This window comes from Odocoileus virginianus, chromosome 26 (assembly GCF_023699985.2).
Source record: "Odocoileus virginianus isolate 20LAN1187 ecotype Illinois chromosome 26, Ovbor_1.2, whole genome shotgun sequence".
Classification (NCBI taxonomy): domain Eukaryota; kingdom Metazoa; phylum Chordata; class Mammalia; order Artiodactyla; family Cervidae; genus Odocoileus; species Odocoileus virginianus.
In genome coordinates this window covers 6,375,391-6,388,934 of record NC_069699.1, presented here as the reverse complement: position 1 = coordinate 6,388,934, position 13,544 = coordinate 6,375,391, and positions in this window count along the sequence as shown.

The following is a 13,544-nucleotide window of genomic DNA, read 5'->3' as shown; positions in this document are numbered from 1 at the left end:
GAGGATAAGATGTTAGATGGCATTCCTGACTCAATGGACATGAGTTTTTAACAAACTCTCGGGAGATAGTAAAGGACAGGGAAGCCTGGAATGCTTCAGTCCATGAGATCGCAAAAAGTCAGACATGACCGAGCAACAATAACAAAAGATACACCATGAGCAGGTATGTTTCAAGTTACCCTGTGGCCTCTTTGTTGTTATTTAGTTGGATCATCGAAAAAGCAAGGGAATTCCAGAAAAACACCTACTTCTGTGGCCTCTGGAGAAGGTTATTACAAGAGAGTTGGAGGCAACAGGTCACTTGGTATCACTTCAAGCAGGACAGGTCAGAAAGGAAACACATTTGAGCCAGAGTCTCAGGTCTCCGAGCCAACTTGAACACAGCCTACCAAGAAACCTGGGCTCCCTTGAAAGTGGATAGATTTCCCAGAAAGGGAAGGAACCCTCTCTCCCACTAAGGACATCACCAAACTCCAGAACACCATGCTCTGGAAGTTTCCCTCAGAGGTCCCCTCTCTGTCTCAGGAGCACCGTGAGAATTTCAACACTTGGAGCACCCACGCCAAGCTTAGTTTCGGGGGAGCAGCCTTCATTCCCAAACAGATTCCCTCTTGTCCTTGTGTCTAAGAAGAGCTGAGCCTCGGGGTGATGTCGGGACTGACTGACAGGTCCTGGCTGGGGGAGCAGTCCTGTCTTGTCACCCACTGTGTCACTTCCCTCCTTCATTCATAATCACTCTCACCTTCATCACCAGGCTCCAGGAGCTGCTGCCTGGCACTGCGCTGCCGTTCTGGAAGCCTCCAAATGTGAGCAGGTGTGGTGCTCAAGAGGAGGGGGAGGCAATTATCCCCTGAAATGTACAGCTACCAAAATAGCAAAGTGGTGAGTCACCCAGAACTGCCAGCCATGGGGATCATGACAGTGATGTCATCATAAAGGGAGGAAAATAGGAGGAAATACTCCCGAATCCATCTTCTCAAAAGAGGTGGAATATGAAATAGGGGTGAAAGGACAAAGAACTGCTCAAACAATGAGCATGACGTCTCCCGCATTTCCTCCCTGCCCTTCTGCACCCCCTCCCAACAAAGGGATCTTTGCTGCCCTGAGGGACAGTCTTGAAATGATTCATTCAGCACGTTCTGAATGCCTACTACGTGTGCAGATGAATCAAGTGAGTGTCAAAAAGTCTTTGCAAGGCACTCAAGTCTGACTTCAAAATGCTTACTCACAATCTCATCTCTTGACTGTTTTCATCTGCAACCCACCTGAGGAAGAGCTGTCACCTAAAAATCAATCCCATTCAACTCAGTTTCCCAAGAGAACAGCCTCATCTGCCTCTCAGAAGAATCTGTTACATCTTGTATGAAAGAACTGCACAGAGCTGTGAGGGGAAGCCAAGGCTCCTTTCAAATCTAACAACTGTAAAGCTGGTGCCCGCAGCTCTCTGCACCCCGGGGCATGGGGTGGGGGAGTACTGCCTTCACCCTAGCTGCCCCCTCCTCAGGGGTCAAGACAGCAAAAGACAGAAGCTGTGGCCACACTGCAGAGCCTTGTCACCAAGGACAGTCCTTCCTCGGGAAGTTGTAGACCTCGAGATCATCAGCCTCTCTTGGGAACATCCTTAACAACCTTCAATTCCCTTACTAACTAATCAATCAATCTTTGATACATATTCCTTCTATACTGGTATGACTGGCATTTTTAGCATTTTGAAGATTATATATTTGACAAATTCAATAGCATTAAACAGCATTTACATTTCAGTCTGCATTTGAACCCATTCACGAGAAGGTCTGAGAATATTGCTTTGGTTTTTTTCTTATTTTGGCAGCACCACGTGGTATTTGGGGTCTTAGTTACTCGACTATGGATCAAACCTGCATTTGAAGCGTGGAGTCTTAACCACTGGCCCACCAGGGAAGTCCAGGGACTCAGGAATATTTCTTGGTGGAGGAGGAGTTGGTGGGGATGCAGCTGAAATGCATGACTGGAGGGTGGGGGGAACAGTAATTAACCATAGCAGCTATTCATGATAGTTTGAGATTCACTCATTAGGTGCTACCAAGCTCATTTTATTTACCATCATCTTTTAATTCCTTTTCTGGTGGCTCAGACAGTAAAGCGCCTGGGTAAACCCTGGAGACCTGGGTTCGATCCCTGGGTCAGGAAGATCCCCTGGAGAAGGAAATGGCAACCCACTCCAGTACTTTTGCCTGGAAAATCCTGTGGGTGGAGGAGGCTACAGTCCATGGGGTCGCAAAGAGTCAGATACGACTGAGAGACTTCACTTTTGAATTCCTTCCTACCCCCCAAACATCTGGTTCCATCCTCTTTCACAAAAAAAAATTTATTGTAAGGTCCTGCTTTCTTCTCACAGAGAAAAAAGGGGAAAAAAGTATTATTTCCTGCTCAGAGATTTATTGGAAGTTCTAGAAGACAAAATTAGACCTGAGATCAGTCAGAAACACAAAGAGAAGAACTATATTGCACGGATGAGGCCTGGAGGGCACCCTGCTTCCCATCTGGGGATGGAGGGGACTCAACGGCCAGGAAGGCCCACCAAGGCCCCATCCCTGGCTCTGAATCGATGCTCTGAGCTGCGCGTTAGGTTCAGACCTGGCACTTTGACATACTGCCAATTTTCCTCAACTTGCTGTGATTCATAATTCCTGATGTGTTTCCATGGTCTTTTCTCACCACCTTCCCCTCAGCAGTGATGTCAGTGATATAAATGACTAGCTGAGAATGCTTATTTGAAATAAGCTAAGGATGGTCTCCATGGGTTGTCAAAGAACGGTAATTAGCAGCTAAGTATCGTGTCCTTCCTCTGTCATTTTCCTTAACTTGGTAACAAATAAGTTAGGCTGCTTCGGGATTTTCTCTTTCCATTTTCAATTGCAAGTAGCTGAAGCCTAAAATGTCACAAATATAAAAATAACATCTCTTTACATTCTGCCACTTAAAGGCATTTCACAGGGAGAACTATATGTTCTGTTTCTCTACATATGTTTAGCTTACATCATCTTTTCCCACCCATGCTCTGCTGAAAAAAATCACTGATTTCCTTCCTGTCCCTCCAGTTTTGCTTGCTTTTCCATCATCTGCAGGATTTGTCTTCTCTCAACTTCTATCTTCAGCTTCTATACCCGCCCCTCAGTCTCTCAGCATCAAGCTGTTAGTCCAGGAGTGTCCACCACCTTGTAAATGGGCTCCAGGTTCCTTAGACAGGAGGTCTTGCTCTCAGACCTGCCCTGTCAACCTCTGGACTGATGCCTGGCTCACAGTTGTTGGAGCTAGGACTCAGGTGACTGGACCTGGGCACAGCCCCAACCCCATCATTTATCAATAAGGGAACAGAAGCAAATCAATGGCTTTGATTCTGTCACCTTGTCTATGCGATGTGAGTGACACATCTCAGGGGTGCAGTGGGGACCAACGATATGACTTGTGAGAAAAGCACATCAAAGGGGGCCTGGAAAGCACTAAACAGATGCTGACTCTGGTTTTCTTTTACCAAATGCCTAGCCATCATTTCTCTCACTCAGAAGTTTCCTACAAGGTTTTCCTAAGACAGTCCAACAGGACACCTGCTTCTAGAATAAGGAAGACGGCTCCAACTGATGCCTGGAAGACTTGACCCTGGCCTCGCAGTAGCTGTGTGGCCTTGAGCAAGTGTTGAGCCTCCCAGGACCTCAGTTTCCTCATCAGAAAGTATGAATAACAAACACCTCCCAATATTTCTCACAAGTTATCATGAGGATCAAATGAACATTTTCGGAAATCATAAAGTGAAAAGCTTTATTATCTCTTAACTTGGAAAGGGGAAACAGTGCTTGACTTCTGCTCAGAATTTTTTCCCATGACCTCTTGCCTCTCCTTATGGAAAATCTGACTCAGAAGATTTCTCCTATGAAATCTCATTCATTCATTCACTCATTCAATCAATCCATCAACAAAAATTTCCTGAACACCTGCAGTATGCCAAGACCCTCTGCCAGGCACCAGGCATCAAAAATCCAATCAAAAAGTGGGCAGAAGATCTTAATAGACATTTCTCCAAAGAAGACATACAGATGACCAATAAGCAATGAAAAATGCTCCATATCACTAATTATTAGAGAAATACAAATCAAAACTACAATGAGGTATCAGCTCATACGAGTCAGAATGGCCATCATCAAAAAAATCTACAAACAATAAATGGTGGAGAGGGTGTGGAGCAAAGGGAACCCTCCTATCCTGTTGGTGGAAATGTAAATTGGTAACAGTCACTATGGAGAAGAGCATGGAGATTCCTTAAAAGAGTAAAAATAGAAGTGCCATATGACTTAGCAATCCCACTCCTGGGCATATACCCAGAGAAAACCACAATTCAAAAACATGCATGTACCTCAATGTTCATTGCAGCACTATATACAATAGCCAGGACATGGATGCAACCTAAATGTCCATCGACAGACGAATGGATGAATAAGATGTGGTATATATAGACAATGGAATATTACTCAGCTATAAAAGAGAACAAAATAATGCCATTTGCAGTAGCATGGATGGATCTAGAGGAGTGAAGTAAGTCAAAGAAAAACAAATATCATATGGTATCACTTAATGTGGAATCTATAAAATTGGTACAAATGAACCTATTTACAAAACAGAAATAGAGTCAGATATAGAGGATAAATTTATGATTATCAAGGGGGAAGGGAGGAGAGGATAAATTGGGGGACTGGGATTGACATATACACAGTACTATATATAAAATAGATAACAAACAAGAACCGACTGTATAGCATAGGGAACTCTACTCAACATTCTGTAATGACCTATATGGGAACAGAATGTAAAAATGAATGAAAATACATATATACTGACATATAAAACTAAATATATAGACAAATATAACTGAATCACTCTGCTATAGAGCAGAAATTAACCCACTGGGCTGCCCTGGTGGCTCAGGCAGAATCTGCCTGCGATGCAGGAGACACAGGTTCAATCCCTGAGTCTGGAAGATTCCCTGGAGATGGGAATGGCTACCCACTCCAGTATTCTTGCCTGGAGAATTCCATGGACAGAGGAGCCTGGTGGGCTACAGTCCATGGAGTCACAAAGAGCTGGACATGACTGAGAGACTAATACTTCCCACTTTTTCCAAATCAACTATACTCCAATAAAAAAAGAAAAAATGTGGAATGAGAGGAGTTCCTGCTATCCAGATCGTGGGAAAATAGACTAGTACCAGCTGAGATGGGGCTTTGTTGGAGCAGGACAGGAAGGGGCCAACTCTGTAAGCTCTCTCTGGTCCACAGAGGGCCTGGTGTGAAAAGGGAGGGGCTTGAACAAGACAAACCCTAGGCTTATAAATGAGCCTACTATGTGCTATTACTCCAAATTCTATTACAAAAGAAAAACGTTGTAAGACTCAGGATGCCTGTATGCTCCAGTCCAACTGAGACGCCACACACACTGACATATTCTCTCTCTCTCTCTCTCTCTCTCTCTCACACACACACACACACACACAGACACATACCCCTGGCTGTGGGAGGGGATTTGGTGCATAATTCACAACCAGGCACCTTCCATTTAGTGCCTGGCCCCAGCCCCCACTCTTGGTCAAGGCTGAAGCCACTGCAGGGCTTTTCTGGATATAAGCTGGAAGAAATTCAGGTTGGGCCAGCCTGGCGCAAAGCAGCTGAAGTTAGCATGGAGACTGTCACAGCTTCAGGAGGTGGTTCAGGAGCTGTTTATAGACTTTTCAATATTCAGAGCTGTTGCTTCACAATTTTCATTCATTTCTCTGAGGTTTTGGCTGTCAGATTAATTTCCAAGGTCCCCAAGGAATGCTGGGCCTTTATTAACCCAGTTAGACTATTTTTTTGGGGGGGGGGGTTCTCTGTATTTGGAAAACACTTGACATTTTCATTGATCTACTCAATTTACCTGTGCTTCTTCAGCCAGAAAGGCCAAAAAGAGCTTCCAGGGACCTAGCTGGTGGCCCAGTGGCTAAGACTCCGAGCTCTCGATGCAGGGGGCCTGGGTTCGGGGAGCTAGATCCCACATGCCACAATTAAGAGTTCACATGCTGCAAATAAAGATTCCACATGCTGCAACTAAGCCTTGGTGCAGCCAAATAAAATAATTGGAAAAAAAAAAAAAAACACCTACCAAATTTTAAGAATCCTAAGCACACCCTTCCCCCAACACCTTTCAGAGCAAACAAACTCACCATGGGGATGTGCAATTAGGAGAAACAGTGCACTCGTCAAGTAGAGGCATGGTGACTACATACACAAACAGTAATATGCATGACTTCATAAGTATTTCTGTAATCAAATCACAAAAAAAAGACTATCTGTGTGATCTGAGTTCCAGTGCTAGTTATGCTACCAACTATCTACACTCCCTTGGGCTCAGCTTTCTACCTCTTTGAGTTCATTTGTATCAAATAACAGAGTTGGGCTAAATCAGTGACTTTCAAAATTTCGAGCAGCAGAATTCCTTCTTCAGACCAAAGATATCAGAGGGGCTCAAGGCACAGAAGAAATGCTCCAATATATAAGGGAGATGCTCCAGTGGGTTGTGCAGGTCCTGAGTCCCACCTGGTGGGCCTCTTTCCTCCATTCTGGAGCCCCTTGGGATCACAGAAACACAGGCTGAAACCCCTTGAACTGAGAGTATTAAATCCTCACTGAATCCCAAGCTATGTTATTGTCATTGCCAAGTTCTTGCTTCCATCAGCTCAGCCACCATCACAGGCTGTCTCACTGTTTTAAACAGGTCAGACATACAGTAGTGAGACCTTCCTGACAAAAATTCATAATGATCACTTCACTGTAGATGACCCCACACAACTCAGTGAGGGTCCATCAGCCCACGGCGCTGGAGCAGAAGGGACCCACTTCACAGGAAGCTGCTGTCAAGTGGGGAGACTTGGGCAAGTGCCTTGAGATCTGCAGTGATAATCCAGACCTCCCCACAAACACAGAGCACTTCTCAAATATAGAGGTTCACCCCACTGCCGCCAGGCACTAGCGGAGAACACAGAGACTCAGGTGAGTTCCAGAGGAAGTCATCTCCAGTGGGACCCTTTCAGTTCTGAGTATCAAGTACTGATGGGAGGACCCAGAGCCTGGGGGTGGGCAGGGTGAACACCATCCTGAGGTCCAGAGCCTCAAAGCCAACACTCCTGGAGGGGGCAGGGCCACTGTACCTTCCATCTCAAGGGCACGGTGCACCAATGCAAGCCTCCAAAACTCTGGGGGTCCATTGATCCCGACAGAGTCTCTGAAGATTATGGAGCCCTTGGCCAGGAAGCCAATGGCAGCAAGTGTCTGCAGGCTCCACTACTGTTCTCACCAGGCAGACAAGTTTCCACAGGATATGACGAGGAGGGACTCCTTCCCTTCCCCAATAGAGGATGAATGCCCCCCACGTGCCTTGACATGTGCCAGGTATTAAGCCACAAACAAGACAAATATTCTTTGCAAAGCCACCAAATCCAACAGACACTTATCAGTCCTCATGTCACGGAGCTTCTCAGCATTTGATGCAATTGACCAGCCCTTTCATAGATCACTGGTTTTCCATAGATTTTTACAGACAAAACTCATTTTCCCTACCTCCCAGGACTCCCTTCTAGGCCTTTTCAGCCTTTTCCTTCTTTGCTTAGACCAAGACACTACCCTAACATTCTACAGACTCTCTGCCTCTAGCTCTAGACCAAGGGTCTTACCCTCAGGTCCCCAAGCCCCTTGCAAGGGGGTCAGTGAACCTGAATGTGAAAAAAACTGCATCTTCCTTTTCACTCTCCTCTTATTGAAAGTTAGCAATTCTTTCAATTCTGAATGCAAATTAGCAGGACCTGTCACCTCATCCCCAAGAAAAATCCCAGGGATCTTCATCCCACACAACAGTTGTTGCGGTTGTCTGAAAATCTGTATCCATCACCACTCTGCAACTAGAGCAATTATTAGAACTGCCACTGGGTATCGTTATTTAATGAGTTAATAAAGAAGCATCTATACTTCTAAATCACAAACTTATTTTTAGCTATTTTGATAGCTGTGTTTCAACATAATTGGTTTCCATTGTTACTTTCTACATGTTATGTCACACATTTAAAATCATAGGCATACCCAGACTGCCAAAGGAATCCAAGGCACACAGAAAATGAAGAGCTGCCACACTTGGGAGACTAATGTATGACCTTGGCTTTAGTTACCACCATCTCACACAGGTCTTTAGCTCAGACCCCTCCTCTGAATGCCAAAACCTGCTCAAGAGAAACTCTGAACGTCTCCAAGTTACCCTAAACTCACCATGTTCAATGCCAAGTTCCAGTGGCCCCCAGGACTTCCCTGGTGGCACAGTGGATAATAACCGGCCTGCCAATTCAGGGCACACGGGTCTGATCCCTGATCCAGGAAGATTCCACATCCTGCAGAGGAACTAAGCCCGTGTGCCACTGTGCTCAAAGGCTCAGGAACCGCCACTATTACTGAACAAGTGCCTGAGAGACTGTGCTCCTCAACAAGAGAAGTCACCAAAATGAGAAGCCCTCAAACCTCAACGAAGACCCAGCAAAGCCAAAAATAAATCAACTGATTTTTTTTCAAGGCAGGCCCCCACTCAGCAGAGAACCCTCAGTGTTAACTCCCCAAGCTTGTGCGGTAACAGAATCCAACCGCTCTCTCCCTGCCCTTCAGCCTTCCTTGCCAGTCATCCGTACCCCACCTTCTCCCTGCCACCAGACGTCTGGTCACAGAGGGTCCACCCCTGCACCCTCAGCCTCTGCCTAGCTGACACTGAGTTTTCACATCTCAGCCCTCAGCAAAGCCTTCCTTGCCCTCCCTACCTATCAAATCCCCCACAGCATCATTTAGAACTACCTCTATAGCAATTTTACTTTTGCTTTGTAATTACTTGTTTTGTTTTGTTTTGTTTCTGTACCATGCAGGATGTTGTCTCTTAGTTCCCCGTCCAGGGACCGAACGGGCACCCCCTGCAGTGGAAGTGCACAAAGTCCTAACCACTGGACTGCCAGGGAAAAACCAGTAGTTATCTCTTAATGTTGGTGCCCCCAACTGATCATATGCTCCCTGAGAAAGGAACTGTGTCTGTGTTTATCACTGCCCATATCCCCAGCACAATGCCTAGCACAGAACTGGCATTCAATAAACATTTGGTAAGTAGATGAGTTAACTAAAGTCCATGGAGTCTACAGGCCACGAGAAAACAGATATGACACAAACATTCAAAATAATAATGATTTAATTCTAGTTGTTGTTAAGGGGTACTGAGTAAAGAATGATGTGCATTGTGAACATTTATAACTGAAGCGTCTCATCTAGTCAGTCCAGATGAGTCAGTAAAGATTTTCCCCAAAAAGCAACATTTGAGCTGAGACTTGAAAAATGAAGACCAACTGTCCAGCTGAATGAAGGAACAGCATTTTAGGCAAAAGGATCGGCATGTGGGCAGTCTCTGGAGCAGGAAGAGCTGGGCAGATTCGGGGACGGAAAGCAGGCCTTTGGGGCTGGAATGCCACGAAGGAGAGGACAGGACGAAATTACAAAGAATGGCACGGGCCAGGGTAAGGGCCTGAGGCTGTGGTCAGCTGCAAAAGTGGCTACAGAGCTTCCCTGGTGGTCCAGTAGCTAAGACTCCGTGCTCCCACTACAGGAGGCCCGGGTTCGATCTCTGGTGGGAGAACTATTAACAGATCCCACATGCCAAAACCAAAGAGTTCACATGCTGCAACGAAAGATCGCTCATGCTGTAAGTAAGACCTGGGACGACCAACCAACCAAACAAACAAAATGTAGGTGGTCTCAGTTATTCCCCAACATAGATCTAGCCCCGCCACAATGTGGTTTGTGGTTCCTCCCATCAAGAAGTAGAACCCACGCCCGCACCCCTTGATTCTGACCTGGACTTTTCTCTTGCTTGAGTCTAAAGAATGCAAAGGAAGCCGTATGCCAATCTGAGCCTGGGCTTCTAGGTGCCTTGAGCCTCTTTTCTCTCTTTCTCTCTCTGTGTCTCTCTCCCCATCTCCCGCCACACACACCTCTCCCTTCTTTCTCTTTTGGAACCCTTCCCAGCTCCTGCAGCAAGAGATCTTTTGTAGAGCAAAGTCCAGCCATCCAAGCTGACTCCCGCCTAGACCAGCCCCTTCCCAGCGGACCCAGCAGCTGACCCGAGAATTATGAGTGAGCCCAGACTTGTCTATGAGCCCAGAACCGCTCAAGCGAGTCCAAACCAAGTTACCGATCATAAGCCATAAATGCCTGTTAGTTACAGCCACTACGTTTGGCATCATTTGCTAGGCAGCAAAATCTAAGTGATATCACGGCTTTCTCCTGAGAACCAAGGGACACCCCTGAAGAGACTTAACAGCTGAGTGCCAGGGTGAGGTGTGGCTTTGTAAGAACTCCTCTGGCTGCTGTGTGAACAATGGGTGGAGAAGTGGCAGGAGCTCAGAGACCAGATAATGGGTGCTCCCGCCACCAGGGGGGGTGGGGATGACCCCCTAACCTAGGAGCTGGTGGTGATGTGATGGGAAGAGGATGGGCACAAGAGTGCTTCAGGAAGTGATATCCAAGGATTTGGCGGCTGATTCAATAACAGGGGTAATGAGAGGCGATGACGCCTCCATCTCTACTTAAGCAGCTAGGAAGGCAACTGTATTAGTCAGGCTTCTCCAGAGAAACAGAATTAATAGAATGTGTATATATAGAAAGAGAGAGAAAGAAATTTACTATAAGGAACTGGAGCATGAAATTATGAGGACTGCAGTACAGATCTGCAGTGTGGTCGGGCAGACCTGAGACCCAGGAGAGCTGACGATACAATGAAGTCCAAAGCCATCTGCTGGAGAATTTTATTTACTCATGGACACACCCATCCTTTTTATTCCCTGGACCTTCAACGGGTTGGATGGGGCCTACCCACATTACAGAGGGCAATCAGCTTTACCAATGAAAGTGTTCATCTCATTCAAAAACACTCTTGCAGAAACATCCAGAGAAATGACTGGCCAAATATCTGGGTGCCCTGTGGTCAGGTCAAGTTGGTACTTAAAATTAACCATCGCACTGGTACTGCCATTTACTGAAACAGGGTGGCTGAGAGGGGCAGGCTTGTGGGCTAAAGTGTTGAACTCAGAAAGCACGGGGTTCACTGAACAGAGGCTTCTGTGGATGGGACCAAGGCCACCCAGGGACGCCTGAGCAATGAGACCGGTTCCTCCCACCCCTGCCGTCATTCTACCATCGGATCGTGATGTGATGCCACTGAAGACACCCTGGAGAGGCGGATGGTTCAGCCCCCACCTCGTGAGATTCAGACAGTCCAGTGAGAGGAGGAAAATGGAACTCAAGGAGAACGGATTCCAGCTGCACTCATGGAGGAGACGCTGGGGCCCCTCTTCCAAAGCAGGCCCTGCAGCTCCTGCAGCGGGCAGCCCGGCGCTGTTATTGCCTCACCTCGTGGCTGCAGACCTGGGTGCTCCAGGCTCTGGGGCCTCTGCCTGCGGCTCCACACGCCTTCCCTCACTGCACCCTTCCAGGAAAAGAAACCAGAAAAGGACCATGACTAGGAGCATGGGCTTTGCCTTAGGGCTGCCTGGGAGCAAACCTTCACCCACTGGTCAAGGGCGTTTCTTCCAGGACAAGTCACTTAACCATTTCCCAGTGTCCTCATCCATGAGGTGGGGATAAAACAGGGCAGACTTGCCTCTGTTGAAAACTAACTGAAATAACGCCTAGCACAGTATCTGGCACCTAGTGAGGATGCAGTGAGTGGGACGATTAATTCTTGCTATCATCATTATCATCCCTGTGAGCTTTAGATTCAACAAGCCTGGTCCACTGCTTATTAACTACTTTTTTAGAATATTCATATCCATTTAAAGCTGTTTTATTTATTGAATATTTTTGCAAATTTTTTTTTTTTTTTTGGCTGCACTGTGTGGCATGTGGGATCTAAGTTTCCTGACCAGGGGCCAAATCCACACTCCCTGCATTGGAAGCACAGAGCTTTAACCACTGGACTGCTGGGGAAATCTCTAAACTACTTACTAACTTCTTAGATAGTTAAGTCCCTTAATTACATATTCACCTACTTAGGTGAATCCTGGATATGTCATTTGAACTCCCAGTGCTCCAGGCCCTGAACTGTGAGATGGGACACTGGTTCTTCATTCAGAGATTCTCTGAGGACTAAGACCACTGAAAACACCGAGAACCTTCCCTGGAGCTTGATAAGTGAGCAGCATGCTTTAACCAGGAGTAGCGTGAGGGATGGAAGCTCTCAAACTGTGCTACGCTGCTTGGCTGCCCTGTGACTTTTCTGTTCAGAAACCCTTGTCCATTTGTCAGGCATCACTCATCTGTGAAGCCTGCGCAAGCCCCTGGTCCCCCTAGAAGTTTCCCAGATACATGTCTCGGCCCCAAGCAACCTCTGCTGGGCACACCTGCTGTCAAGGATTCGCTTCTATCACTGCCTGGGTCTCTTCACATCCAGAGCATCTGCTTACATCTCTGATCTCCACACACAGGTCCCAGAAAGGAGCAGATGTTCCATAACTGCTGGTGAATTTCCCACGTGGTCCACAGGTTAAGAATCTGCCTGCCAATACAGGGGCCATGGGTTCCATCCTCAGTCCGGGAAGATCCCACATGCTACAGGGCAGCGAAGCCTGTGCCCCACAATGACTAAGCTCATGCTCTAGAGCCTGGGCTCAACAAGAGAAGCCAGTGCAATGAGAAGCCCGTGCACCGCAATGAAGAGGAGCTCCTGCTCACCACAACTAGAGAAAGCCCGCATGCAGTGACAAAGACCCCGTGCAGCCATACAGAAAATTCTAAATGTTTTTAAACGATCTAAAAAAAAAAAATGCTGGTGACACTGAACCAACTTGGCCAGAGAACATTCTGGGTTGATAGGAGGTCTCCAGCTGCAGATCTGCAGCCCCTCGGACCTGAGGATCTCTGGGAAAGGCAGGGAGTCACTGAGGCTTCAAGGAGGCAGGCAGCCTGGGTGGGTGCCGCCTTCTCCCTGCCACCCACTCTCTTTCCCCCCAGTAACCCCTGGCATCACCACCCCAACCCCCAGAGAACAAGAAGGAAGCCATGGAGAAATGTGAGTAGCAGCAGGTGAGGACATGCCTCGGGGCCTCTCTCCTGCTAAGTGGCCTGAGTTTGCAGGTTTCCTGCGGCTCCAGCCCCATCCTTAATGAGTTGGCAAGAAAAGATGTCTCAGCTTGGGTTGCTGCTCCCACCAGCATCAAAAAATGCTAAACAGCCTCTCTCTGCCCCACCAAGCAGGAGCTAACACGCCAGCCACCTGGGACTCGTGTGAACCTGGGTGCACCCCCAACCCCCACCATCTGCACTGGCCCTAACTGGCGAGAGCTCTCGAGCTGGCCCTGTCCCCGGTGCTAACGGCCCCCAGCCTGGCCCCGCCAGCAGCTCTATGGGCTCCCCGACCCAGAGCTGTCTGCAAAGCCCACTGTTAATGCAAAGTTCCTCGCGTCCACACAG